The sequence below is a fragment of the Schistocerca americana genome, chromosome 1 (assembly GCF_021461395.2).
Source record: "Schistocerca americana isolate TAMUIC-IGC-003095 chromosome 1, iqSchAmer2.1, whole genome shotgun sequence".
NCBI lineage: Eukaryota > Metazoa > Arthropoda > Insecta > Orthoptera > Acrididae > Schistocerca > Schistocerca americana.
In genome coordinates, this window is record NC_060119.1 from 756,476,308 (window position 1) to 756,504,270 (window position 27,963).

The 27,963-nt window shown below is 43.2% G+C and overlaps 1 protein-coding gene across 2 annotated transcripts in view; it reads left to right on the plus strand.

Annotated features, from left to right (window-relative positions):
• Positions 1 to 27,963, plus strand: part of LOC124611594 — a 293,459-nt gene that overhangs the window by 48,624 nt on the left and 216,872 nt on the right. Inside the window, exon 1 of one of the 2 annotated variants that reach the window (XM_047140258.1) lies at positions 13,861 to 13,995. The exons of the other annotated variant lie outside the window; for it this stretch is intronic. The gene's annotated coding sequence lies outside the window, so the exon portion shown is untranslated. Of the gene's footprint in view, positions 1 to 13,860; positions 13,996 to 27,963 lie in introns of those variants that run through there. 2 annotated transcript variants of the gene reach the window in all.

Consider the following 27,963-nt stretch of genomic DNA (forward strand, 5'->3'; position numbering starts at 1 on the left):
TGGCCGGATGGGGATTTTAATTTCATTCCTGACTTGTGCGACACCAGTGACAGGCCATTGCGCCACTTTTCTCTGTACACGACTAGAGAAAGGACTCGATACATTTTCGCGAAGAGGTAACTACGAAAAATCTTTGTGCAACAACCGTTTTAAAAGGAATCCAACTGCTGATGAGTAGCTCTCGGGTTTCCAGCCGGGTTGCAGCGTTAAAAGATCACAACGTTTCGAAGTGTGTCATACTGCCTGTCTCCAGAACATAATGAGTACGATGCTCTTCGAAACGTCGCGGTGTTTTAGCATTACAACCCGGTTGTAAACCCGAGAGCTATTCATCAATAGTATACTCACGGAAAGTCTGGCTACATTCACATATAAAGAATCTAGTTGGTTTTGTGCACCACCCTGTAATGTCAAATGACATGGTTCCATCACTTCATCCAGGAACGAAATAGTCATCTGAGCAAAGATTGGAAGTTGGTAGTCCTCCACCAAAAGAAGCACAGTCAATTTCTTTTTGCGGAAATCCCCGCAAATGTTTTTTTCGGGCTGCACAAGTGTTCTTCCTCTTTCCCCTTCAGAGAGAAAAGCAATATTCTGTACTTACTGGATTATATGACACTTGAGAAGAGATTTCGGTTTCAATAAAAAAAATTATTTTTCGTTGTCCTAATCATTCTGCCTACATACATAATTTGTCATTGGGAAAATACACTATGTGATCAAAAGTATCCAGACAACTGGCTGAAAATAATTTACAAGTTCATGGCGTCCTCCATCGGTAATGCTGGAATTCAATACATTGTTGGCCCAACCTTAACCTTGATGACAGCTTCCCCTCTCGCAGGCATACGTTCAATCAGGTGCGGTAAGATATCTTAGAGAATGGCAGCCCATTCTTCACGGAGTGTAGCACTGAGGAGAGGTATCGCTGTCGGTCGGTGAGGCCTGGCACGAAGTCGGCGTTCCAAAACATCCCGAAGGTGTTCTATAGCATTCAGGTCAGGACTATGTGCAGGCCGGCCGGTGTGGTCGAGCGGTTCTAGGCGCTACGGTCGCAGGTTCGAATCCTGCCTCGGGCATGGATATGTGTGATGTCCTTAGGTTAGTTAGGTTTAAGTAGTTCTAAGTTCTAGGGGACTGATGACCTCAGATATTAAGTCCCATAGTGCTCAGAGCCATTTGAACCATTTGAACTCTGTGCAGGCCAGTCCATTACAGGGATGTTATCGTCGTGTAACCACTCCGCCACTGGCCGTGCATTATGAACAGGTGCTCGATCGTGTTGAAAGATGCAATCGACGTACCCGAATTGATATTCAACAGTGGGAAGCAAGAAGGTGCTTAAAACATCAATCTAGGCCTGTGCTATGATAGTGCCATGCAGAACAACAATGGGGTAAAAATCCCCTCCATGAAAAAGACGACCACCCCATAACACCATCGCCTCCGAACTTTACTGTTGACACTACACACGCTCACTGATGACGTTCACCGGGCATTCGCCGTACCCACCCCCTGCCATCGGATCGCCACATTGTGTACCGTGATTCGTCACTCCATACAACGTCTTTCCACTGTCCAGTCGTCCAATGTTTACGCTCCTTACACCAAGCGAGGCGTCATTTTAGCATTTACTGGCGTGATGTGTGGCTTATGAGCAGCCGCTCGACCATGAAATCCAAGTTTTCTCACCTCGCGCCTAACTGTCATACTACTTGCAGTGGATCCTGATGCAGTTTGGAATTCCTGTGTGATGGTCTGTCGGCAGTCTCTGTCAGTCAACAGACGAGGTCGGCTTGTAAGCTTTTGTGCTGTTCGTGTCCCTTCACGTTTCCACTTCACTATCATATCGGAAACAGTGGACTTAGTTATGTTTGGGAGTGTGGAAATCTCGCGTACAGACGTATGGCACAAGTGACATCCAATCACCTGACCACGTTCTAAGTCAGTGATTTCTGCGGAGCGTCCCATTCTGCTCTCTCACGATGTCTAATGACTTCTGAGGTCACTGATACGGAGTAGCTGGAAGTAGGTGACAGCACAGTGCACCTAATACGAAAAACGTATGTTTTGGGAGTGTCCGGATACTTTCGATCACATAGTATAGAATGTATTTAAAGAAGATACGGGAGTCAAGACATTTATGTGAAAGGAGCCTAGGTTCAAAAGCAAGCTTTCCAACCTAAAGGCATAGTCTGTGACTGAGACGTGGAAAACCTTTCCGCCTTACCCCACGCAACGATGGGGGTGTGGGTTTTGCAGTGGTGAGAAGGGGAGTGGGGGGGGGGGGGGGGGGAGTGCGGCAAGGGAAAGAAAATAACTAGCAAGTGGAGAACTGAATGCCAACTCAATTGATGGAATAAGCGTTACGAAAAAAGACGCCTCAATCTGTAGGCGACAGCAGCCGTGAGTCACTAGCGCTGTAGCACAATGCAAAATGAAACAGAGGCTCTTGTGTCCCATCTAATCTATGGGAGAATAACTGAATAGGCTCTAGGAAGTTTTGCACTAGTGACGTCTCACTAGCAGACAGAACACGTTCGCATATCTGCAGCGTCGCAAGTTAGCATGTGAAACGCGTAGTTGTTACTTGAGAGTAAGTCGGTATCAGCACCGGCCGGCCTTGCTGCCAGGAAAAACGAGTCTGAAAAAGTCTTACATCACTGTGCGGCCGCGCGCTTCTGCTTTGTGGAAGTGAGATTCTTCTCAGCTGGAGCAGGATTGGCGTTCATTTCACAAAGGTAAGTGAGTGTCGTATAGTAAGAACACCTATGGAGTGAAGAAGGCCTGGCGTACTCCGTGAGTCGCCAACATCAAAACACAATAGTCAGGTGCCATCGGTGCTGTTGGTCATATTTTGTGCCAAGCCCAATACTTCAATGTTCCACGTATTTGGCCTGCTGAAAAATTGTCGAAGGAGGAAAATTACTTTCCGAGGTAAATACAACAAGGAACTAACTACAGTCACCACACTAGTGAGAAATACATTATGTGTTGATTAATATCGAGACATAGTATAATGAAGGTATAGATCATAGTACAAATTTATGTGACTGTAGGCCTATGGCGATATAATTGTGAAACAAGTGTTAGATAAATTCGGTGCTGCAAGTCAATTTATTGCATTTCGAGCAACGTATATCTGCAGACAAGCTTTACATATGATAGTCTCAATCATTTGTTCCGTACTATTGATGTGAACAGAGTCGAGTTGCACCCGGTTCGGAATCCACGTTTACTGTAGGCCCCCCTACAACTGACTGTCTAAGTCAGTTCAAAGGTCGTAGGAAGGGAACACCTTATAACCTCCAACAGGACCGTGCCTAGTAAAGCACTGTGGCGCTCAAAATAATCTTCGGATTAATGACTGCTTGACTTTAAGATGAATGAAGATTAAAAATATGGTACTGTAATGCATAAACAGAAGGAATTTCTTCCCTAAAAATCTTTCAGAGTATAATAAATAACTAAATTGCTGCATGACAGTGCCAAATTCGTAGATTTTTGGGACACATTCATTTATAGGATGGCATTTCTCTGTGCTGAGGTAGCATTTATATTACTAGAACTCTATCCCGGAACCCGTTGCCAGTTGCAACGTAGGAGCAACAAAAATTCGATTTTTAACATATCGCTTAATTATTGAGCAAATACAAAAGTTTAAAATTCTTTCATAAACAGAGTAAGACAATAATTACAATGAGAAAGTATATTTATGTCTTGAGGCGGCGTATTTTATGGCGCACAAATTACCCAGAATATATTCATCCAGTGTATGAGAATGATAGCCCTTAGCGACTCCCAACGAACTTTACCCATAGCTTCGAACATTTACGAAACGATCCCGCCCTGACGCCCCAACAAATGATGAAAAGAATAAAGTTTATCACTTACTACATTATCGCTCTTCAAGAACTCGAACTTCAGCATGCGACATGATTTTTTAATTTATTACTTCTTTACTACCAACTCTATTCTCTACACACTTTGCAGACAGTGTCTACATATATCACTGAATGTACCTGCAAAATTGTACCATTGTATGGCGCATAGCTCAGAGGATAAGACTTCATAAACATGGGGAAACTAGCTCTTGCTTAAAATGGAGCATAAATTGCCCTAAATTTATGCAGTTTTTCGTAATAAGAGAACTTATCAGTTTCCAATAGACTTAAAGCGTAACTTCAAACCTTTCTTAAATTTCTTCTCACTTACATGCTTAAAGGCAAAAATTTAACACATTAAACCGTTTGTAAAGTAATCACATGTTTGAAGCTATTTTATACCGGGGAGTGCGATTCTTTAAAGAATCGGTGGTTTAGTGGCAATTTAGTAACACAGAGATCCGTCAGTACGTCAGATGCACCACAAAACCTAGAAATAGTGGCGGCTATCCCTTCCTTCCCTAGGAAAAAAAAAAAATAGCGACATACAGTTTGTGACACGTCGCAAGCAAGCTAAATTCCCTTTCTCTCTCCAAACTTGAGCCAAATTCATTCCAGATATCGAATGCAAATTATTAAAATGCCTGTGAAGCGTGTGTACAGAATTCACGGTATCTTTGAATGAGCTCTTTCCGCGCTAGCTATATAACAACATTCAAATACTGCACAGCACTTACAGATAAACGTACGCAGCGCATTAGTCACAGGATTTTTTTGGAATCATATACTGGGACGTAATTCCATTCTTGTAGTCCGCTTCAGGAGAGAAATCATTTCAAAGGAACGTGAACGTGTATCTTCGTAAGGTAACGTTTACCTTCGTCATGTCTACTATCTGTCCTATAGCTGACATTCGAACAGAAGCCAATTTAAAGTGAAATACGTTCCATACTGGCGACAATTTTACAGCTACAATAACAATTCTACTTTTTTCTGTATGAATTTCATGGATGTAGATGGAACAAGCGCTCGATTTTTGACACAAGTTTGTTTACTCTTAATAACCCTCTGAAATCTGCAGCGGTAAGTGGTGTTTAACGCGACAGCCATCGAGTCAGAATTTTGTAGTGCAATCCCAAAACTGCCGGCGACCGCATCCCTAACTTGCTGCCGGCTAAAAGTACTCCGAGCCTTGTGTTCCGCAAGAAAGACTCAGTAAGAAATGACTAATTAAGCGGGCAACCTTCCCAACTGGATCCAACGGTTGGTGACGAACACGCAGTTTCGCGTCTATTTTTTGTTAACATTTTCTTTCCTATTATGTTTGAAATCGTTTGTGTTGGACGCTCCTCTCAAGTCTCTCGCATAACATCTCGTACGAAGCGGATGTTTGTCTGAAGTTTCCAGTGTGTTAATACGACTATGAGAGGTATCCTGTTTTATACGGAGGATGCAACGACAGCGGAATTTCCAAAGAACTCTTGTTGGTACTGGAAAACAATAGCAAATTTTACTAAAAAAAAGCAAATATGTTTGACATATAAACTGACGCAGTGCTCGATCAACAAATCCGGGTTATAAGCAACGTTTCACCAAATACCAAATCCCAATACGGAGAACACAAACAGGTATCCATGGTGTTAAGAAGTAACTGAAAAAGTCGAAAAAAGTCGCCAGATCATGTTGGAATCTCAGTTAGGTTTCACAGAGAGTACTCTTCGGCACTGGCCCCTTAGTCTGCATTTATCACGAAACTAATGTTAGCGCAAAGTTCCAAGCGACTGGAAAAAGGTGGATCTTGTACATAAGAATCGTAAAAGAACGGACCCTCAAAACTACATACCGATATCCGTAACACTGGTTTACTGAATAATACCTCAACATATTCTAAGTTCAAATATAACAATTTCCTTCTAATAGAAAAGCTTCTGTTCACATATCAGAATGGATTTGGAAAGCATCGCTCATGCCAAACTCAGCTTTTCCTTTTCTCGCACGATATATTGCAAACCACGAACGAAGACCAACAGGAAGATCCCATATTCGTAGATTTTCGGAAAATGTTCGCCTCACTTACGCACGGCAGACTGTTAACTAATGTCCGAGCACGCGGATTAAGTTTCCAGATATAGGAGTGGCTTGAAGAATACTTAAGTAACAGAATACAGTACGTTGTCCTCGACAGCGAGTGTTCATCAGAGGTAAGGGTATCAGCAGGAGTGTCCCATGGCAGTATGACAGGACCGATCTTTTTCTCTATAGGGTGATTTTTTCCACCGTGTACAAACTCTAGGAATTGATCGCTGGGAGGATGCGGAACAAAAAAGGTCAAACGAACTTACGTTCGGAAACGCATGGTCTCCACGCTAGAGACCATTTATTCAGTCATACTTTGTTACAGAGATTGCGCGCTGTAGCATGCAGCCACAGTTACAGTTTGCATGCTTTCCTCCTTGACCTAGAGGGTGATACTGTTCCTCATACGACATGCCCTAGCGCCCTCTCCTGCCATAGTGCAGGGTGTTTCAAAAATGACCGGTATATTTGAAACGGCAATAAAAACTAAACGAGCAGCGATAGAAATACACCGTTTGTTGCAATATGCTTGGGACAACAGTACATTTTCAGGCAGACAAACTTTCTAAATTACAGTAGTTACAATTTTCAACAACAGATGGCGCTGCGGTCTGGGAAACTCTATAGTACGATATTTTCCACATATCCACCATGCGTAGCAATAATATGGCGTAGTCTCTGAATGAAATTACCCGAAACCTTTGACAACGTGTCTGGCGGAATGGCTTCACATGCAGATGAGATGTACTGCTTCAGCTGTTCAATTGTTTCTGGATTCTGGCGGTACACCTGGTCTTTCAAGTGTCCCCACAGAAAGAAGTCACAGGGGTCCATGTCTGGCGAATAGGGAGGCCAATCCACGCCGCCTCCTGTATGTTTCGGATAGCCCAAAGCAATCACACGATCATCGAAATATTCATTCAGGAAATTAAAGACGTCGGCCGTGCGATGTGGCCGGGCACCATCTTGCATAGGAGGAGGAGGATATTGGTGTTTAACGTCCCGTCGACAACGAGGTCATTAGAGACGGAGCACAAGCTCGGATTAAGGAAGGATGGGGAAGGAAGTCGGCCGTGCCCTTTGAAAGGAACCATCCCGGCATTTGCCTGGAGTGATCTAGGGAAATCACGGAAAACCTAAATCAGGATGGCCGGACGCGGGATTGAACCGTCGTCCTCCCGAATGCGAGTCCAGTGTGCTAACAACTGCGCCACCTCGCTCGGTGTCATCTTGCATAAACCACGAGGTGTTCGCAGTGTCGTCTAAGGCAGTTTGTACCGCCACAAATTCACGAAGAATGTCCAGATAGCGTGATGCAGTAATCGTTCCGGATCTGAAAAATGGGCCAATGATTCCTTTGGAAGAAATGGCGGCCCAGACCAGTACTTTTTGAGGATGCAGGGACGATGGGACTGCAACATGGCGCTTTTTGGTTCCCCATACGCGCCAGTTCTGTTTATTGATGAAGCCGTCCAGGTAAAAATAAGCTTCGTCAGTAAACCAAATGCTGCCCACATGCATATCGCCGTCACCAATCCTGTGCACTATATCGTTAGTGAATGTCTCTCGTGCAGCAATGGTAGCGGCGCTGAGGGGTTGCCGCGTTTGAATTTTGTATGGATAGAGGTGTAAACTCTGGCGCATGAGACGATACGTGGACGTTGGCGTCATTTGGACCGCAGCTGCAACACGGCGAACGGAAACCCGAGGCCGCTGTTGGATCACCTGCTGCACTAGCTGCGCGTTGCCCTCTGTGGTTGCCGTACGCGGTCGCCCTACCTTTCCAGCACGTTCATCCGTCACGTTCCCAGTTCGTTGAAATTTTTCAAACAGATCCTTTATTGTATCGCTTTTCGGTCCTTTGGTTACATTAAACCTCCGTTGAAAACTTCGTCTTGTTGCAACAACACTGTGTTCTAGGCGGTGGAATTCCAACACCAGAAAAATCCTCTGTTCTAAGGAATAAACCATGTTGTCTACAGCACACTTGCACGTTGTGAACAGCACACGCTTACAGCAGAAAGACGACGTACAGAATGGCGCACCCACAGACTGCGTTGTCTTCTATATCTTTCACATCACTTGCAGCGCCATCTGTTGTTGAAAATTGTAACTACTGTAATTTCGAAAGTTTGTCCGCCTGAAAATGTACTGTTGTCCCAAGCATATTGCAACAAACGGTGTATTTCTATCGCTGCTCGTTTAGTTTTTATTGCCGTTTCAAATATACCGGTCATTTTTGAAACACCCTGTAACTGCTAATGTGTCCGATTCACTTTTCTTGCTGACTCACCTTGTAGTAGACATGAGTCAGCGTTGTACACAATGATTCCGTAATCGAATCGAGAGCTTGCTGACATGGCGTTTACTTATGGAAAGGCAAACGGCAATGGGCGGCGGGCAGCAAGGTTGTATCAGCAGATCATCCTCGCCGACGACAACCACAGCATTCAGTGTTTGCAACAGCGTTTCGCCGTTTGTCTGAGACAGAGTCGTTTCAGGAAGCAGGAAATCATGAAGGACGTACCCGAAATGTTCGGACACAGGACCTGGAGGAAGTGTGATTAACACTGCGGAATGTGACCGCCGTGTCAGTACCAGGCAGCTGGCCCGCCAGTACAGGGTAAACGAGATGACCGACAATTGTTACTCCCTTATCACTTACAGCGCCTACACGGCTTATTAGCGACAGACTTTCCACAATGGGAGCAGTTTTGTCAGTTGTTTCTTCACCAGGCAACCACGATTTCGATATTTGTGGCATCCATCCAATTCACAGATAAGCCCACCTTCACACGGAGTGGTTTCTTCAACTTTCATATCAGTCATCTATGGGGTAGTACGCAAAACCCCCATGGTATGGTGACAGCGAATCATCAGCATCGTTGCAGCCGGAAAGTGTGGACCGGGATAAATGGCGACCGTATTTTGGGACTAGTCTTCCTTCCACGTAGCCTAACAGGCCGGAGCTAGCAGCGTTTCTTGCCGGTGACTTTGGCTCTCCTGCTGGAAGAAGTGCCATTGATGATTGGAACCGTTATGTGGTTGCTATATGATGGCGCTCCAGTCGACTTCGCCGTCATTTGTGTCTCCCTGGTCGATGGATCGGACGAGGGTGCCTAATTGCATGGCCTGCTCGTTCACCGGATCTCAACTCGTGCGATTTCTAGTTATGGGGCCATCTCAAAAGTATCGTGAATGCAGAGGCCATTCCAGATGTGGAGACACTGGAGCAGCGTATTCATGCTGCCTTTGACACTGTTCGGATGCAACCTGGCCGATGTGAATGTGTGAGACAGAAGATTAGTACTGCGCGTACGCGCATGCGTTGAGGTACATGAAAATCATTTTCAACACATACTGTGTAGTCCTGAATTGTCTCTGAACCGTAGTAGCGGATTTGAATTCATTAAACCATAAACGACACTGCACACGCTCTGCACCTTTATTCAACTCTATGATCACTGTTGGGATAGCTCATTCACGCATGACACCACGCGGGGGCATTGGAAACTAACAGTGTTAGGAGGGAATAAAACTTGGAGGATATTCTGCATTTAGTACTGTATCAGACATTTTTGTATGCTATTTACTCTTTTCACAATTAAAGGTTACTTTTGAATAACTCATTTCTAAACACCCTGTATACGACCATGAACTTCTATTTCTCTGGGGCGTGTTCCGAGTAAGCGATTCAAGCACCCTCGAAGCCCAGGTACAAATCGCAGTGAAACTAATGGAAATACGTATCTATAGAAAATCCGCTCCTCACACTTAGTGAGAAATGACGTCGCAGATCGTTCTTGAAGTACACTAGGTGAATTACTACGTTTTTATTCATGCAACTGCTGAGTAGTAGGTGCAGCAAAATGAGTTCCCCCTAACTTCATATCGAACGAACATTGGTGGGACGCGAATTTATTTGGATTCGTGACTGATGGCAACGGAGTTTAGGCTTGTTCTGCGCACCTACGTCATTTTCCGAGAGCCGACGAGCGTTCATTGGCGTTCTGAGAGCTCTCCTGTGAATGTCTTATCCAGTGCAAGTACTGAACGTGATCGTAGCGAGTTATTTACTGAATTTTTGTTCCATTTGTTGCAAGTTGTTATAGCTGATTGTGGTGGTAAGCGACAAATCCTACACAAGTAAGTGGGAGACGTAATTTACAAGCTTCCATCAAGCGCAAACCCTACCGCAACTGTCGCTTAGCACCTGCAGCAATACAATTCCCGTTTGTGTTTCGACCTGGGCAAGCCACCATCGATCGTGACAGGACTATAGTTAGAGGAAAGGGAATTGTAGCCGTTATTGTATAGGTTTATCTGAAATGAGGACAAGAGTTTAATATTACTACAACATAAGCTATTGGTTGCAACACATCAAAAGCGAAGTCTAATATTGCACTAAATTTACACTACTGGCCATTAAAATTGCTACACCACGAAGATGACCTGCTACAGACGCGAAGTTTAACCGACAGGAAGAAGATGCTGTGATATGCAAATGATTAGCTTTTCAGGGCATTCTCACAAGGTTGGCGCCGGTGGCGACACCTACAACGTGCTGAAATGAGGAAAGTTACCAACTGATTTCTCATACACAAAAAGCAGTTGACCGGCGTTGCCTGGTGAAACGCTGTTGTGATGCCTCGTGTAAGTAGGAGAAATGCGTACCATCACGTTTCCGACGTTGATAAAGGTCGGTTTGTAGCCTATCGCGATTGCGGTTCATCGTGTCGCGACATTGCTGCTCGCGTTGGTCGAGATCAAATGGTTGTTAGCAGAATATGGAATCGGTGGGTTCAGGAGGGTAATACGGAACGCCGTGCTGGATCCCAACGGCCTCGTATCACTAGCAGTCGAGATGACAGGCATCTTATCCGCATGGCTGTAACGGATCGTGCAGCCACGTCTAGATCCCTGAGTCAACAGATGGGTACGTTTCCAAGACAACAACCATCTGCGCGAACAGTTCGACGACGTTTGGAGCAGCATGGACTATCAGCTCGGAGACCATGGCTGCGGTTACCCTTGACGCTGCATCACAGACAGGAGCGCCTGCGATGGTGTACGAATGGCGAAACGTCATTTTTTCGGATGAATCCAGGTTCTGTTTACAGCATCATGATGGTCGCATCCTTGTTTGGCGGCATCGAGGTGAACCCACATAGGAAGCGTGTATTCGTCATCGCCATAATGGCGTATCACCCGGCGTGATGGTATGGAGTGCCATTGGTTACACGTCTCGGTCACCTCTTGTTCGCACTGACGGCACTTTGAACAGTGGACGTTACATTTCAGATGTGTTACGACCCGTGGCTCTATCCTTTATTCGATCCCTGCGAAAACCCACATTTTAGCAGGATAATGCATGACCGCATGTTGCAGATCCTGTACGGGTCTTTCTGGATACAGAAAATGTTCGACTGCTGCCCTGGTCAGCACATTCTCCAGATCTCTCACCAATTGAAAACGTATGGCCTATGGTGGCCGAGCAACTGGCTCGTCACAATACGCCAGTCACTACTCTTGATGAACTGTGGTATCGTGTTGAAGCTACATGGGCAGCTGTACCTGTACGCGCCATCCAAGCTCTGTTTGACTCAATGCCCAGGCGTACGAAGGCCGTTATTACGGCCAGAGGTGGTTGTTCTAGGTACTGATTTACCAGGATCTATGCACCCAAATCGCGTGAAAATGTAATCACATGTCAGTTCTAGTATAATATATTTGTCCAATGAATACTCGTTTATCATCTGCATTTTTTCTTGGTGTAGCAATTTTAATGGCCAGTAGTGTAGTTGCCAGTGACTGTAAAGGCTGAGTATTGCGACGTCGTGTTAGCAGAAACGTAGAGGAACAAGTTTAGAGCATCGTAAGGGTAAGTACTGATTATCAACGTTTGGATTTGAAGATGCACCAACTCGTTTAGCAGCTTTCATCCAACTTCCTCCCTGACGTTGTCAAGAGCCCGGTTGGCAAATAGGACTTCTTGTTAAGTTTGTTCAAATGCCTGTGGTGACCCTTTTTTCGTTACGCGTAACTGGGTTGTAGAAGGTTCAAATTTTATCTGTCCACTGTTTGGGCAGTCAGAATTATGCTTCACTCTTCACCCTTCTATCTCCCCTACGCCACGAAATATCTGAACATCTGCAATCTGATGGTTATCTCCGAAACATGAAGAATGCATCACCATGGCGCAAATGAAACCGAGATAAGATAATCTGACGTAATTGTGATAGGAAAATATAATGCCCTTCCCCTCGTTTCCAACAACGGATCTAATCTGTGAGTGAAGGTTTTCCAAGGAAGTTTATAAACGAGACCACCAGTTCATTTGAGTTAAACGTGGAGGCGTGGTCGTAATTTTGTAGTGTACAATTGGTCTCTTGCTCTACATTGATAACATATGGCTGAGCGTTATGTGGACAAATTGGATGACAAGTTAGATAGCCTGCTAAAGAGACTGGCTACTCTACGCCTGTTCTTCCTCTTCTGGAACATTGCTGCGCGGTGTGGGATCTTTACCAGACAGGACTGACGGGGAGATAAAGTGGAGGGGCAGCCCATTCTGTATTATTGCGAAATAGGGGAAAGTGTATCACGGATATGATAAGTTAGTTAGGTGGAAACCATTCATTAGAACAAAGGCGTTTTTCGTTATGACGATATCTTTTCACGAAATTTCAATCACCAACTTTCTCCTCCACACGTAGGGATAGATGGCCATCGAAGTAGCCGGCCGAAGTGGCCGCGCGGTTCTGGCGCTGCAGTCTGGAACCGCGAGACCGCTACGGTCGCAGTAGGACTAATGACCTCAGCAGTTGAGTCCCATAGTGCTCAGAGCCATTTGAACCATCGAAGTATAATTATGAAAACAAGAACTGGCACAGGAAGATTTAGGTGTTAATTGTTTCCAAGTACTGTTCGAGATTTGAACGGTCGAGAAATAGTGTGACAGTGGTTCTATGAAACCTTTACCATACACTAAAGTGTGGTTGCACAGTAGTTCAAAAATGGTTCAAATGGCTCTGAGCACTATGGGACTCAACTGCTGAGGTCATTAGTCCCCTAGAACTTAGAACTAGTTAAACCTAACTAACCTAAGGACATCACAAACATCCATGCCCGAGGCGGGATTCGAACCTGCGACCGTGGTGGTTGCACAGTAGTCATAGAGACGTAGATATAGCTGGTGCACCATGAGTGGTTTGCAGAAAACAAATTTAGATGACGTTACCTAACAATGGCCATGTTCTTCAAGACAATACTAAGTGACACTACTATCCTCGTTCATATATTCATAGGTGAATATTGCAGTGAGCATTCCTGGCCATCTTAATAGTCCATCCCCAACATTATTAAGCCGCTGCGGCCACTTTTAGAGTAGGTTACCTCACGTCTGACGGAACTAAGTACTACACTGGATGACGAATGATACAAAAGTCCTGTTTGCATCCATCTCGCTACCAATTGCAGCCATACGACAGATTAAATTCTGTGCAACACAGTTGTATCATGTTCTTTCGTATGTTTTCATGCTATTGATAGCTGTCTTTCTGTTCTCGTGTGTAATTTAGTTTTCCGTTTACGTCGGGAATGAACAATACTTTCTGAAAAATAAACAAGAACCATCTAAACAGTGCACTACAAGCGTTCAAGTAAGAGTTATTTATTTCCCCTGGCGGATATCGTGGCGAGGAATTATGTGACAACGGAAACGGCTTAGGAAGTCGGGATTTTCATTCCAGGTGCCGTTTCCTGAAAGTTGAGAAGAACCGCCAGCTGTAGAGCAGACTTGTGTGTGTTTACACGTGACTGACCTACACGCGTTTCGCGTCTGTCTGGAGCACAGAGGCTTATCTGGGTCATACTGGGCCGGCGCGTGCCCCTGACAACCAGTTCTCCGTGGTCGAGCTGCTACAACGTCCGCAGGGCTTTTTAGCGCCCACACTCTTGTTGACGGATTTTGTTCCCAAGCACCGAAAGATACCACCTCACTAAAGCAGCTTTAAATATCCACCGTTACTTTCAGGTAAGCTGCATGTGTTCTATTGTTGTAAGAGATATTGAAGAAGTTCAATTTTTCTTGAGCGACTAGTAATAAATACTTAGGTGCCCTTTGAAATGTTACTACTATCTAAGTACAAGTGGATTTTTTGGCACGTTTGGTTCTTCTCAACTAATGACTGAAGCCTGTTATCTGAGGCGGGTGCTGACCGGGAAATACAAGCGGCGTTGCTAGACAGACCCACGTCCAGAAGCAGCTTCCCTGTTGATGACGTGGCAAGTGCGAAGCTACTGTCGTACCCATCAGATATTTAGCATCTACACTCGCAAGTCTCTTAACTGTACATACCTGAGGTTACATATTCATATTTTCTCAAAATGGAATGACGTAGACTGCCTAGACGTATTAAGTTCCAAGCTCTTAATATAACATTCCTACTCACTAATCTGGAATTAAACGCTAAAAATATGTAAAATGTGTATGGCTATACGCAACGTTCTTTCTACTGTAACTCCTGGTGAGAAATTTGTTTAGATAGAGGCAATGAAAATTGTAATTGTTTCCACTCTGTTAACGTTCTCATGTTAAGATATCTATCCACAGCTTTTCACTGTCTACTTGATAGATGCTTGTCTTTGTGATCACTGTCGAACAGTACCAGAAAGTGTGAAGTGAACAAACAAAGGATACACGTCCTTGCCACCTCCTTTACATCAACTTTTGATGATATCCCACTAAAGTTAATGACTGACAGCGAAGTGAAGCTGCTGTATTGCCCAAAGCAGTGTATTATGGTTTCAAAAAATTATTTGACATTTTAAATCAGGAATTATGAAATCCTTCTACTCCTCTAACTTTGTTTTTCCTTGTGGGTACCATTTTTAGTTTCCTATTCCTTGGAATTGTTATTTGTGTAAGTGTCTACGGAAGAGTAATGCAGAGATGTCTCAATGTACTCTTTCGTCTAAACTAAAATAATCAGCAAATCAGCAACTGGTTGCTGTTTATTTCCATAGATACAGCTACTGTTGCTGAAGATGGATAAAACACTAATCTTTCGTCTAACATGACTTCCACCGTTGGAAAAATTGTGGATGTGAACATTTCAAGTTGCATGCTAGGTTCATTTTCATTGTTGAACTGTTGGACTCTTTTGAGCGATCACTGTAATGCTGATGCATCTGTCTTCTGAAAGTCAAGTTTCCTTCCTGAAAGGAGGAATAATTTCGGAGATCTTGCAAGACCACCAAAGCCGGAGTATTAGCTCAGTTCGACGCTTTTGTTGATTTTCATCTTATATCCTCCTTTCGAGACACTGTTCATTCCATTCAGCTACTGTACCGAATGACATTGGACATAGGCTACAACCTTGTCTTACTCCATTCTCAACCGCTGCTTCCCTTTCGTGCCCCTCGGCTCTTATACGAGTAACTGCCATTTGGTTTCTGTACAGATCGTAAATAGCCTTTGCTCCCTGTATTTTACCCCTGCTACCTTCAGAATTTCAAACAGAATATTCCACTCAACACAGTCAAAAGCTTTCTCTAAGTCTACAAATGCTATAAACATGGGTTTGACTTTCCGTAATATAGTTCTAAGATAAGTCGTAGGGTCAGTATTGCCTCGCGCTTTCCTACGTTTCTCCGGAATCCAAACTGATCTTCCCCGATGTCGACTTCTACCAGTTCTTTTTCATTCTTCTGTAAGGAATTTCTGTTAGTACTTCGCAACCATGACTTGTAAAACTGATAGTTCAGTAATTTTCACAAATGGCAGCAACTAATTTCATAGGAATTACAATTATTACATTCTTCTTGAAGTCTGAGTGTATTTCGCAGTGTCATAACTTTTGCACACCAGATGGAAGAGTTTTGTCATGGCTGGTTCTCCCAAGGTTATCAGTAGTTCTGACGGAATATCGTCTACTCCAGGAGACTTGTTTCAACTTGGATCTTTCAGAGCTCTGTCAAATTCTTCTCGCAGTATCATATCTCCCATATAATTTTCACGTACGTCCTCTTCACTTTCTATAACATTGCCTTCATTTCTTTGTATAGACTCTCTATGTAATCCTTCTATCTTTCAGTTTCCCTCATTTCTTAGGACTGGTTTTCCATCTGTGCTCCTGATAATCATACAGCTGCTTCACTTTTCTCCAAAGGTCTGTTTAATTTTCCTGTATACGGTATTTTTCGTTCCCAAGTGGAATATGCTTTTAAATCCTTACAGTTATCCTCTACTCATTCCTGCGTAGCCATTTTGCGCTTCCTGTCTGTCTCGATTTTTAAATGTTTTTATTCCCTATCGCCTGCTGCATTTTCGGCATTTTTATATTTTTTTCCTTTCACCAATTAAAATTTAATATCTCTTGTGTTATCCAAGGATTTCTACTAGGCCTTGTTTCTTTACCTATTTGACCCTCTGCTACCTTCATTATTTCATCTCTTAAACCTACCCATTCGTCTTCTACTGCATTCCTTTTCCCTTTTCTAGTCAACCGTTGTATAATGCTCCCTCTGAAGCTCTCAACAGCCTCTGGTTCTTTCAACTTATCCAGATCCCATCTTGTTAATTTCTTAACTTTTTCCAATTTCTTCAGTTTTAATCTATATTTCATAACCAATAAATTGCGGTCAGAGTCCACATCTACCCCTGGAAATGACTTGCAATTTAAGATCTGGTTCCGAAAACTCTGTCTTATCATTATACAATGCATCTGAAACCTTCCTGTGACTCTAGGTCTCTGCCACTTATACGACGTACCAACTTTATTACACGATTCTTAAACCAAGTGTTAGTGATGATTAAATTATGCTTTGTGCAAAATGCTACCAGGCGGCTTCTTATTTCGTTCCTATCTCCCAGTCCATATTCATCGACTACTTTTCCTTCTCTTCCTTTTCCTATTATAGAATTCCAGAGCCCCATTACAATTAAATTTTCTTCTCCTTTTCCCATGTTAATAATTTTTTTTGTCTCCTCATGCATTTCTTCAGTCTCCTCATGCATTTCTTCAGTCTCTTCATCATCTGCGGAGCTAGTTGGCATATAAACTTGTACCAGTGTGAAGGCATGGGATTCATGTCTATCTTGGCTGCGTTGATACGTTCACTACGCTGTTCATAGTAGCTTACCCACATTCCTATTTTCTTTATCATTATTAAACCCACTCCAGCATTATCCCTAATTTGACTTTGTATTTATAGCCCTGTATTCACCTGATCATAAGTCCTGTTCCTCATGCCACCGAACTTCATTATTTCCCACTATATCCAACTCTAACCTATTCATTTACGTTTTTAAATTTTCTTACCTACCTGCCCCATTAGCGTATCTAATATACCTCACTCCGATCCATAGAACGCCAGTTTTGTTCCTCCTGATGACGACATCATCCTGTGTAGTTTCCGCACTAAGATCCGAATAGAGGAACATTTTACCTCCGGAATATTTTATCCAAGAGGGTGCCATCGCCATTTAACCATACAGAGGAGCTGCATGCCCTCGGGAAATATTACAGCTGTAGTTCTATAGACTATTGCCTCGGCATGCACTGAAAAGGCTGCTTTCCCCCTTCAGAAACCGCACGTTTGTTTGGTCTCTAAGCAGACACCTCTCTGTTGTTGCACCTACAGTACGGTTACCTCTATTGCTGAGGCACACAAGACGCCCCACAGAAGGCAAGGTCCATGGTTCACCTGGGAAGGGGGGAGGGTGAAGTAGATGCCAGGTTTGACGAGCGTCTGCGCTTATGTTCAGAATGCATTTCTCGCGGTGTTTCCTTATTTTTATTCAACCCTTGTGTTTCTTTGATCCTCTCTGTGTACCAATAGTACTGTAACTACAGTTTAGTTCGTTTTCTGTACATGCATGTTCTAACAACCCTACCACAACAAAGGTCAAAATTTTAACAACGATTGTGGTGTTGCTCACGCTGCTAAATACTGCATTTTCGGGCAACAACAGTCATATTATGTGGCAGGTGTCATTAGAGCACAGTTAATAAAGTCATTTCATGAACTAATGGATAAACTAGGCACTCATCTTTTTGTGTTTCCCACGCTGGTCTCGTTGTAAAATCATGGCTCTATCGTTGAAAATCTAGGTGGTGATGATTCCAAGCTCGGATGCAAAGAGGCCTAGGTTTTATTCTGCTATATTCAGAAGTTTTGTAGATGCGCTTCACAAACCATTCTTGGAGATTACACTTTTGCTGGACAATGGTGATGTAAAGAAATAATCAGCACTCCGAAATTAAGTTACACTTCATTTTAATTGCTTTTATTGCAATATCACGCGACACGCTAAACATCACTTCACAATACAAAACATACTTGAAAACATCTTCTTAACAGTCACTGTTAAAGTTCACATTTTATAAGCTGACGACAATATTCGTGTTTCCAACATGACGTCCACGACTTGACTTTCTCAAGGTCCGACTCTCTAACAAGTTAACAACCAACTAACTAACTAATCGCTTACGCGCCCAAAAATCAGAGTTACAAGTACGTCAAAGATCATAGTGACAAAAGAAAGAATACACATAAGAATAATATCATTGCAATATAAACATATCGATGTATCAAAAGTGAAATCAAATCTGAATGTTGTCTCAGAAATATGTTAAGTAGTCAACAGAAATACAGTAGAATATTACTGGTATCGAGAGGTTCAGGTGAGGTACCATAATGGTTACGTAATTCAAGTACCATTACAATGTGCAGATCCGAAACTTATGAATTAACCCTGAAATCCAGCCCCAAAATAATAATAATAATCGGATAATAGTAATCTGAATCGTAAATGAGTGTTATTCACAAGTGTGCAACAGAATGGGCCACAGATCTTTTGCAACATGGAATCATGTGGAGAGTCTTCCCTATTGGAATGCGTAGCTATCTAATAGAATATTAAAGTCCCTGATACTGTACTGATTCAAAATCAAGAAAGGTACTCCATAGTGACTCAAATTAATAAATGTATGAGTATGTAAGTGCAGCCGTGTCTCAAAAACGTAGACTGAATGCATCTCGCAGCAAATGACTCCGTCGGCAATTGCAAACTGTCACTGAGAACTTACGTTATCAGCTGAAAAGTAATTATTTGAAAAGAATATGCTTTTCTTTGGTGATACCCTGAATGCAATAGATCTTTCCGTTTTTCAGAACTGAACGTGTATGTGCTGTATGGCAGTGTAGTAAGCGTGTTACACTAGAGAAAAAAGTGATGTTTCAAACAACGACACAGGGTCATACAGAGCGTCTCTTGTGACTTACAGTATAGTTTGTGGGATATGGTCATCCTCCTACAGTACAGGCAATGCAATTTTAAACTAGTCTATGCAATGGATCAATACCTGTATATTTAATAGCATTATCGCATGTGCTCGATGCCAGCATGCAGACGGTATTTGTTTTCAGTATATGGGAGGAGAGAGATGCAGTAAAAATCTTATCAAGTTCTCTATCGGATGAAGTTATTAGAGCTTTCATAGTCCGTAATTTTTCTCTGTTGGATGGTACAGAATAACGACGATAGCATGTTGGAGTGATAGACGTGAATGGGCCCTGAGGGACACGAAACTGCTTCGGACTGCAGTATCTGTATGTATTTTGGGGACACAACACACTGCTGTAGCAAAATCCTCATTCTGCTCCCAGTTCCTGCATTGTCTTTTCTGCTACCTCATGTTGCAGGAGCAGGCTTCATAAGGCGCTGACCTTACACATCGTACACTGTTGGTGAAGCTATGACAACTTGTTCCCATTTCCACTGAATGGTCAAAATATGATCCTGTCGCACTAACTCAGGTCACTCTGTTTCTACACGGGTTGCAGAAGGTGGAGGATATAGCTGTCTCTGACAACTGCTCAGTTCCGACTTAAACTGGAAGGATCACATGTGCATAGTTGCAAGAGGCTAACGGACTACTTAAAACGATATTGGAATTTTACTAAAGCGGGTAGGTTCGAGAAAGGTGACTTGTTACGAGATAAGATGGTGCCAGAAATATTATTCATTAGTGGCTGTAATCATTAAAGGACTTCTCCATAGCATCCAATGCAGGTATGTGGTTGAATGGAAAGGCTTGATTCCAAATCCTAGACAGCATTTCTAGCGGACATCGCAACACTACAGATCTGAAAAGCCTGTGTACATTTCTTACGACCTCAATCAGCACATCATCTACTGTTTGTGATCCTTCTCAATCAACCTTCGCCTATAACCCTGTGGATATATCATAGAACCACTGACATGGCATCGAGACAGAATGCGTTACAAATACTGGAGAAATATCTAGTGGTGGCATGAGGATGTTGCAAATACTGGTGTCATACCACGTTCCTTAGCCGAATCACTTTCTAAATTCAGTAATTTTATTACGAGGTTGTACCACAGGCGACGTGTAACCGCACTGTTGACCTGATAATATGTACTCCAGTGATCACCGTCTGTATTCAGTGTCATGGTATTTGTCTGGAAAAACCACTTCATTCATAAGTAATGCCATACCTCGATTTATAAAGCCGGTGTAGCTTTTAACATGGACACTTGTCTGCACCTGTAGAACCAAGACTGCTTGTGGCAGTAATATGGTCATGTTTTTAATATCTGGCGGTTTGTAAGACGATTACATCTCTCTTTCTAAGACACGGTGGTACCACTCACAAAAAGAAAACTGATGAGACCTTTCCACCCATTGCTGATTTTCTCTCAGTATTATTTCATACAGCCAGCAAACATTTATTGGCGATGTATTAGTAGTAGGGGGTGTGTGATAGGTTCACCATGTGCATCAGGCTTATAAAGTATGTGTGTGTGTTCCGACATGTGCAAAGGAAATGACTATGTCCGGTCATAAGGAAGGTATGGATTTGACGTGGAATACTGTGAAAGCAAAGGGAAAAATTTGTCAAGTCATAAGAATGGTACAGATATTTCTATTTCCAGGGCCACAGCTGTCAGCAGGGTGTATTTCTGATACTTCGCTCATTGTCGAATGTTATCCGATTGAGACCATGATCGTAACATTTAATTGTAAGTATAGCGATCAGATGTGTTTGTGACTCGTTTCCTAGGATAATTGTGTCTAGGGGTGCTTGGTGCGGCAGCAGTGGTCTGTGGCGGGAATGATTCACGTTACCGGCTAACGGTAGGAACTGTCCAAATGGAGAGGCCTGTTGGGATGCAGGAATGTAGCTGAATTAATCATGTCGTCCTCTAGATGGCCAAATAGCGAACTAACACTTAGTATGTGTTGGATAGCTGTCGTGTTCGCATGGAAATTTGAGAAGATCCAATATGGACATGTGTGTTTGCGCTGGACCATTATTCCATCCCATGTAAATTGTCCGATTGACTGCTTCTTCACACTTCCCGTCTTTATTTAGTTGGGAGAACATCGACTGTGGTGTGCTCATCTAGCAGCTGAAAAACAGGTAGAAGACACGTTTGCTGGTTCTCTAGACATGAGAAACACCTTAGCTGGCTTTTTTAAATTATAGGGATGATTTGGAAACTTTTACATCACTGACATCTGTATTCGTAAGTGGAAATATCAGTTTCCTCTACTCTTTTTTTTCGAGTTTTCACGTAAAGGTCTTCACAGGCGGGATAAGTTTCTAATTACTCAGTGGTTTACAGCACACTCCACCTTGCTAAAGTTTCGGGTTTCTAGAGAAATAATTTCCAGTCTATATCTTTGGAATTATGTTGCGCAAGCGATACTGTTATGCAAGCGAGATTGCTATGTGCATTACATCGATAATTATCTCGTAAATGGTAAATATTCTGGCAAACCATGTGAAAATACATGTGTCCTTGTAATCCCAGATTGGTGTAGAAAGCAAGCAAGCAAGCAGGTTGGGACCAGAAACGGTGACGCCTTTGTGCTGAGGGGAACCGACCCAGCCTTTGTACAACAGTCTTCGCGGTATATATATGAGTGTCCCGCAAAGATGGCATGATATTCTGGCAGACCATGTGAAATTACATATGCTCTTGTAATCCTGAAGTCTGGAGATGGGTGTGAAAAGCAAGCAAGGAAGCAGGTCAGGCCAGGGACAGTAATGTCTTTGTGCCGAGGGGAGCCGACCCCAACTTTGTGCTACAGTTCTGAGAGTGACTTTGGTCCACTGGGGGCGCTCTGATCGCATGTCAGGAGTGGATCACCACCCGACCTCATGGCAAATATCTAGTGCAGCGAGGAGTATACCTATGGTGCATGTGCTTATCCAGTCTGTCTTCGCAATATATGTACGAGTGTCTGGCGGTCGATAGCTATATGCATGATGCAAGAGAGGCGATTTTGTATGGCACAGGATATGAATTGTATGTTTACTACATCGACTCAGTACATTGTAATATATTGTCGGGTTGGAGATCTGTTTCATGCTCTAATATTCAACCTTCCATCCTTAGTGGCAGAGCATTGTAATTGAGTAACAGTCTTTCCGTATTTGATGATCTGTAGGCCACTTTGCAGGGTTTAATTGTCATTGCAATATGGCGATCTGTACAAAATAGTTTTTTGCCACTGAAAATCTCGTCTGCAGAAAAAAAAGATGGACAGTGCTTCCACACTTGCAGCTTCATAATTTGGAGGGTAAATTCAGTAAGATCCAATCAGAATGCTCCATTCATTCACAAAACGTCCTTTGTGCTGGGGCATAGGAGCGTGTACAAACGGATTCAAATAAGATGGAGGCAAGGTATCTATGGAAAGTTCTGGGAAAGCAAGTGTTCAAAGATAAGCTGAAGCAGACCATCCATCTCTGGCAGGGATGCTGTCACTCATCTGCTATTGCGACATTAGGACATCTCCAGACCAGTAGCTGTAGACACCAAAAATTCTACTCATTTTTCTCTTCTGTAAGACAGTGCTTCGAATTCCGTTTGTGTAACTGTTCCGATTTTCCTGTCTTTGCTTAGACAGTGCTCTCTTTCCAAGGAACAAGAATACTTTTATGATTAACGGTGTCTTCGCGAACTTGCACAGACATGATGAGGGTTTTTAGCTGTGAGAACGTTTACCGTTTCTGAGACGTAAGTTGAAAGCAGGACGTCACGATTTCTGGGAAGGGAACACGTGATGTCCCGTTAGGACCATCAGGAAGGATGCATTTGGTGTTATTCTGAGCTACTTTCGTAAACAGGTCCTGTTAGGACAAGAATTTCCATGCAGACAAGCTGAAACATTACGAAAGGTCCTACAAAAGCAATCGTTAACTATTTCTGTGACACTTTACAATTTCTGAGAAGTCGACTTGGCTCTTATACAATGCTCTGGTTTTCCGCCAAAATAAAGTCAATGACAGCTCTCTAGCTTGAATACACCTCCATTACTGACGCCATTCTGAAGACAATGTATAGCGCCGTCTGCTATAGAAACTTCATGAAACTATAAGGCTGAAGCGGGAATATTCCACGATGTCCCAACACATATTCTACTTTTTTGCCATGTATGTCTAGATGCAGCTCACATGTCCCGATAGGATCACTAGGAACTATGCACCGTGTGCTATTCTGGGAAGCATTGGAAAAGATTCCTGTGATATCAGTATCCACAGGTAGAGAGGTATCGTGCCAGCAACGGTAAACATATGTGCGCAGCCCAGATGTTGATTTGGCTCTTATTTACATAGACATGTGATGTCAGTATAACACTTGAGGAACTCTAACTGTATACTCGAATACAGATGTTACTTTCACCTGCTGGCTGCTGTCGGCAGTTGCCTGAGAGCAATAGCTCACATCCCCTTATTTCTCTATCTGGTGGTGGCTCATGGCATTGGTATGTGTGCACATTGGAACAGTTTGCTGAGGGTGATATGGTGTGCGAACATCTCACTGGACTGCAGGTACAAAGGACATGTTTCATCACACCAGCAACGGTGTCTAGGTAGACACATACTTCAAAAGGAATTTCTCAGGCATCAAGTATGAAAAGGATGCCGCCGCCTCGTGCTTGCAGGACCCAAACTGACACATGCACGTGGCTGGGCAGCTGATGGATGCATCTTCAATTCACAGGGGCCGCCAGTGCATCCCGACTCCTGGCAGTGCGTGCGGTGGCGTTCTGTGTGATCCAGTGGACAGAGGACAATGGGCGGTGCATGCTTCACTGTGTAATTACATGTGATAGGTGTTTCATGATGGTATTCCTTGTGGGATCGGAATAAAAAAAGAAAAGTGATATATGTAATTACTTCTTACAAGACCTTCATCTCACCAAACAGCAGAGAATGATGAGCGACAGAAATCCAACCCCCGCAAACTGCATTTTTGTAAATAAACAATATGCCCTTGAATTTCCTGTCATGAGATCCTTCCTCTCCACCACAGAGCAGCCAATTTCCAGGTATGGGTAGGGGAGGTGCGGGTGAGGGGCAGGCAGAGTTACTAGAGGGGAGGGGTTACTTAATTGATCAATTTAGTTAAATAGTCATTCCAATAACTCAGACCTGAAAGTGTACCTGTAGCAGCGAGGGGGAAGGGGGTGGGTGGGTTGGAGGTTTCCTGAGGGGATGGGGGAGAGGGAGGAGAATGGGGGAACAATAGGTTAAGGACCTGTCAATGAAAACGAAGGATCCTTTTAGCAGAACAATAGGTTAATGACCTGTCAGTCAAAGGAAAACAATAGGTTTCCCCAGAGTGCCTACCTGCCCCTGATGTAGGCAACCAGCACTAACAAAATACGCTGAAACGAACTTTGCCCTACTACTAACGGGCATGTCAATATATTTGCCGAATATCCTCTCGTTCCAAGAGCTCGTCCATCTGCGCTATTCGACGCGGTCGCGCATTGTCATCTATAAAATGAAATCAGGACTGAATGCACCTCTGGAAAGATGCACAGTGTCACAATGACATTATAGGTTGAGTGTATCACTTTCAAACGTTTGGAAGCCAGTATGCTAATGCAAGATTATACCTTTCCACACTGTAACAGCTGGAAGAGCAAACGATCACATTCGCCAATGTACCCGAGAGCATTGCGTGTTACGACCTCTCGCTGTATGAGGCTACGTCCAGCGTTGTCGAACGTGATCGTTTTGGTGGTCCAGACGTTATGGAGTGGCGAGACATAATGCTGCATGGGCATTCTGAGCTCCAAATCTTCGAACATGATACACTCACCAGTCAACGTATTGTGACACTGTTCCTTCTCACATCTGCGTCGTTTCGGGGCTATATTCGGTTCTGATTTTATTTTTACGGATGACAAAGCGCGGTCGCGTCAAATAGCGTAGGTGCAAAAACTTTTGGAACGAGATGATATGCAGCAAATGGACTAACCAGCCCGTTCCCCTAATTTAAATTCCATCAAGCAGGTGTGAGATGCGCTTGGAAGAAGACGTACTGCACCACGCCCGTGTGCACCAGTGACCATGCAGCAGTCGTCAACCGCGCAGGAGAAAAATGGGACCGTCCTACCACATGAACTTCTTATCAACCTTGAGACCAACGTGGGGACACGTTGCAGAGCATACATTTCCGTCCGTGGTGATCACGTACCCTACTGAGGACGATGTGCTGCCTTTTTTAGTGTTCAGGGCCACCATGAATCGCGGTGACGCGGTGACTTCAGTGGAATTTCTGTCTTTGAATAAAAGTGTCATACCTGTCCGACTCATTGTGCATTTCTTTCAGTTAATTTCTGTACGATACTGCAGCAGTTCTTTCTATGTATGGTCCAAGTTCCATAGGGCTATGTTACTCAGCAATAACATATCGTGCGAAATTTACTTTCGTCCTAAAGTTTTGCACACCAGAGTCGTCGTGGCACAACAGTGTTATCTCTGGTTAGCTAACAACTTAACAAGTATAATTAGCGGTACCGTCAGCCTGTACCTCACCAGATAACAGGCGAGGTCTCATGATAGCGACTTTTGTGTCAGCTTTGGGAAATTAGATTTTGCAACGCCCCGTGTAGTGCTTCACAATCAGAAAAAATGAAGAAAACTAACACGTAACTGGTGCAAGTAAGAATAGCTAGGATAATGTTTGAAGTTTGTCGGACTACTGCCCATAACCGATGGATACATATGTTCTGAAATCCCAGGATTAAAAATAAAACGTTTCGATCAAAGAACACACAGTTCGGTTGTGGTAACCTAAAGTGGTGTCAAAATAGCTCCTTGTGGAAACTGTTTGCTTATCTAATAAACTGACGCTTTCTTAAAATCACTATGATAGATGGCCCTGCCTTTAACTTAGTATAAATTCAATATGCACCTACGAAAAAAGAAAACACGCTTAAACAACGTTTTGGTACAGTAAACCAGATGAATGAAGTACCGTCTGTAGCTTCTCATTTAGGCCTTTAGTGACTGAAATCAGATTTATCTAACGAGGCAGTGCACATGAAAAACAAAACAAACGTCAAAACGGAAAAGATGAAAATGTGCACCAATAAACCTCCAGATACGTGTATGGCGCCTTTAAACCATTTATATATTTGGAAAAAATACTTTAGAACGAAACAACAATATACATATGCACCAAAGTAACTTCCAAGTACTTCTGAAAATGTGTACCACTGTGTTTCTGATACCACTACTTCAGGCATGAAGAGCTCTCAGCAGACACGATGGCAATTTTGAAAGCGCCTCACGATTGTATGCCAGGGCAAATGCTGTTCACACTGTGGGTGAATTGCTTGCCAAGTAATTATAGTAACATTAACGTAAGAATTTCTGTAATTTTGCAGATTTTAAGTTACTCATGACAAAACATGTACCAAAGGAAACAATACCCATAACCAAACTGATCTGGCGCAGCCTCTGACAACCAACCTTAATCATGGAGGAAATTTAGAAATTTGTGGTAAGATCTTATGGGACCAAACTGCTGTGGTCATCGGTCCCTAAGCTTACACACTATTTAGTCTAACTTAAACTAACTTACGCTAAAGACAACACACACACCCATGCCCGACGGAGACTCGAACCTCCGACGGACCGTGACAAGGCGCCTTAAACCTCGCGGCTACCCCGCGCGCCCTTAATCATAGAGAAATGCGAAGTTGTACACTTTAAACATTATAAAAAAGAAAAGTAAGCTACAAACACTGAATTAACTTGTTACAGATGACATCAGCAGCGTCATATAAGACACACCAGAGAGTGTGGAGATACTAAATATAGGGCACATGCAGATTCAGTCGAATTCAACTCAAGCAGTAGGCGTCAGTTCATTGATATCTGACGAGAACATTACTCGTTAGAGAGAGATTGTAAAAAGATTGGACTAACAAGTGGTACTGAATATGTGCAGAGAGGATCAGCATTGGTATTCACAGACGTATTCGTGCAATGGAAGTATCTGACAGAAATGTTGGAAAGTTTGACTCTGCAGGGTTTCTAAGAAAGGCGCGAAATATTCGTAAAACGAAAAATTTTCATCCGACTTTTCGAGGTTGCAATTGACGAATATCATGCAGCACAATAATTGTCGAATCCCTCAGCATGAAGATGTATGAGACTCATTCCAGCTGAGAAAAAGTCATGTTGGCAATCATTAGTCACAAGCTCCGTCTGCGAATAGTACGGGAAGAATACCCAGTCCCCGATACAATGAAGAATGGTCTCCATCATACTTTTCATGGCTGTATCAGAGTGTATGTAAAATCTCAGCACTGAAAAGAAGTACCTGGAGAGAGTAACAGAGCGATAATTTCGATCGCGAATATGTCCAGTAGATCCTCAATGTTGCCGCTTCCGCTACATTTGGACAGATACTCTGCTAACCAGTTTGTAGTATATGTCAGAGAGTATTTGGCTCTAATTTGGTCCTCCCTTTTCTCCTCCACTCGGAAATGAAACGCATAGTAAGTAACTGCCTCCGTCTGCGCGTTTCACCTCTAGTATCTTTTCATCATGGCCCGCCAATGAGTGTTGATATGGAGGGTGAAGAATGGTAGAACAATGTCTCGAAGACTGAATCTTCAAAATACTTCAAAGATCTTCCTTTGTGTTCCGCCAGCAT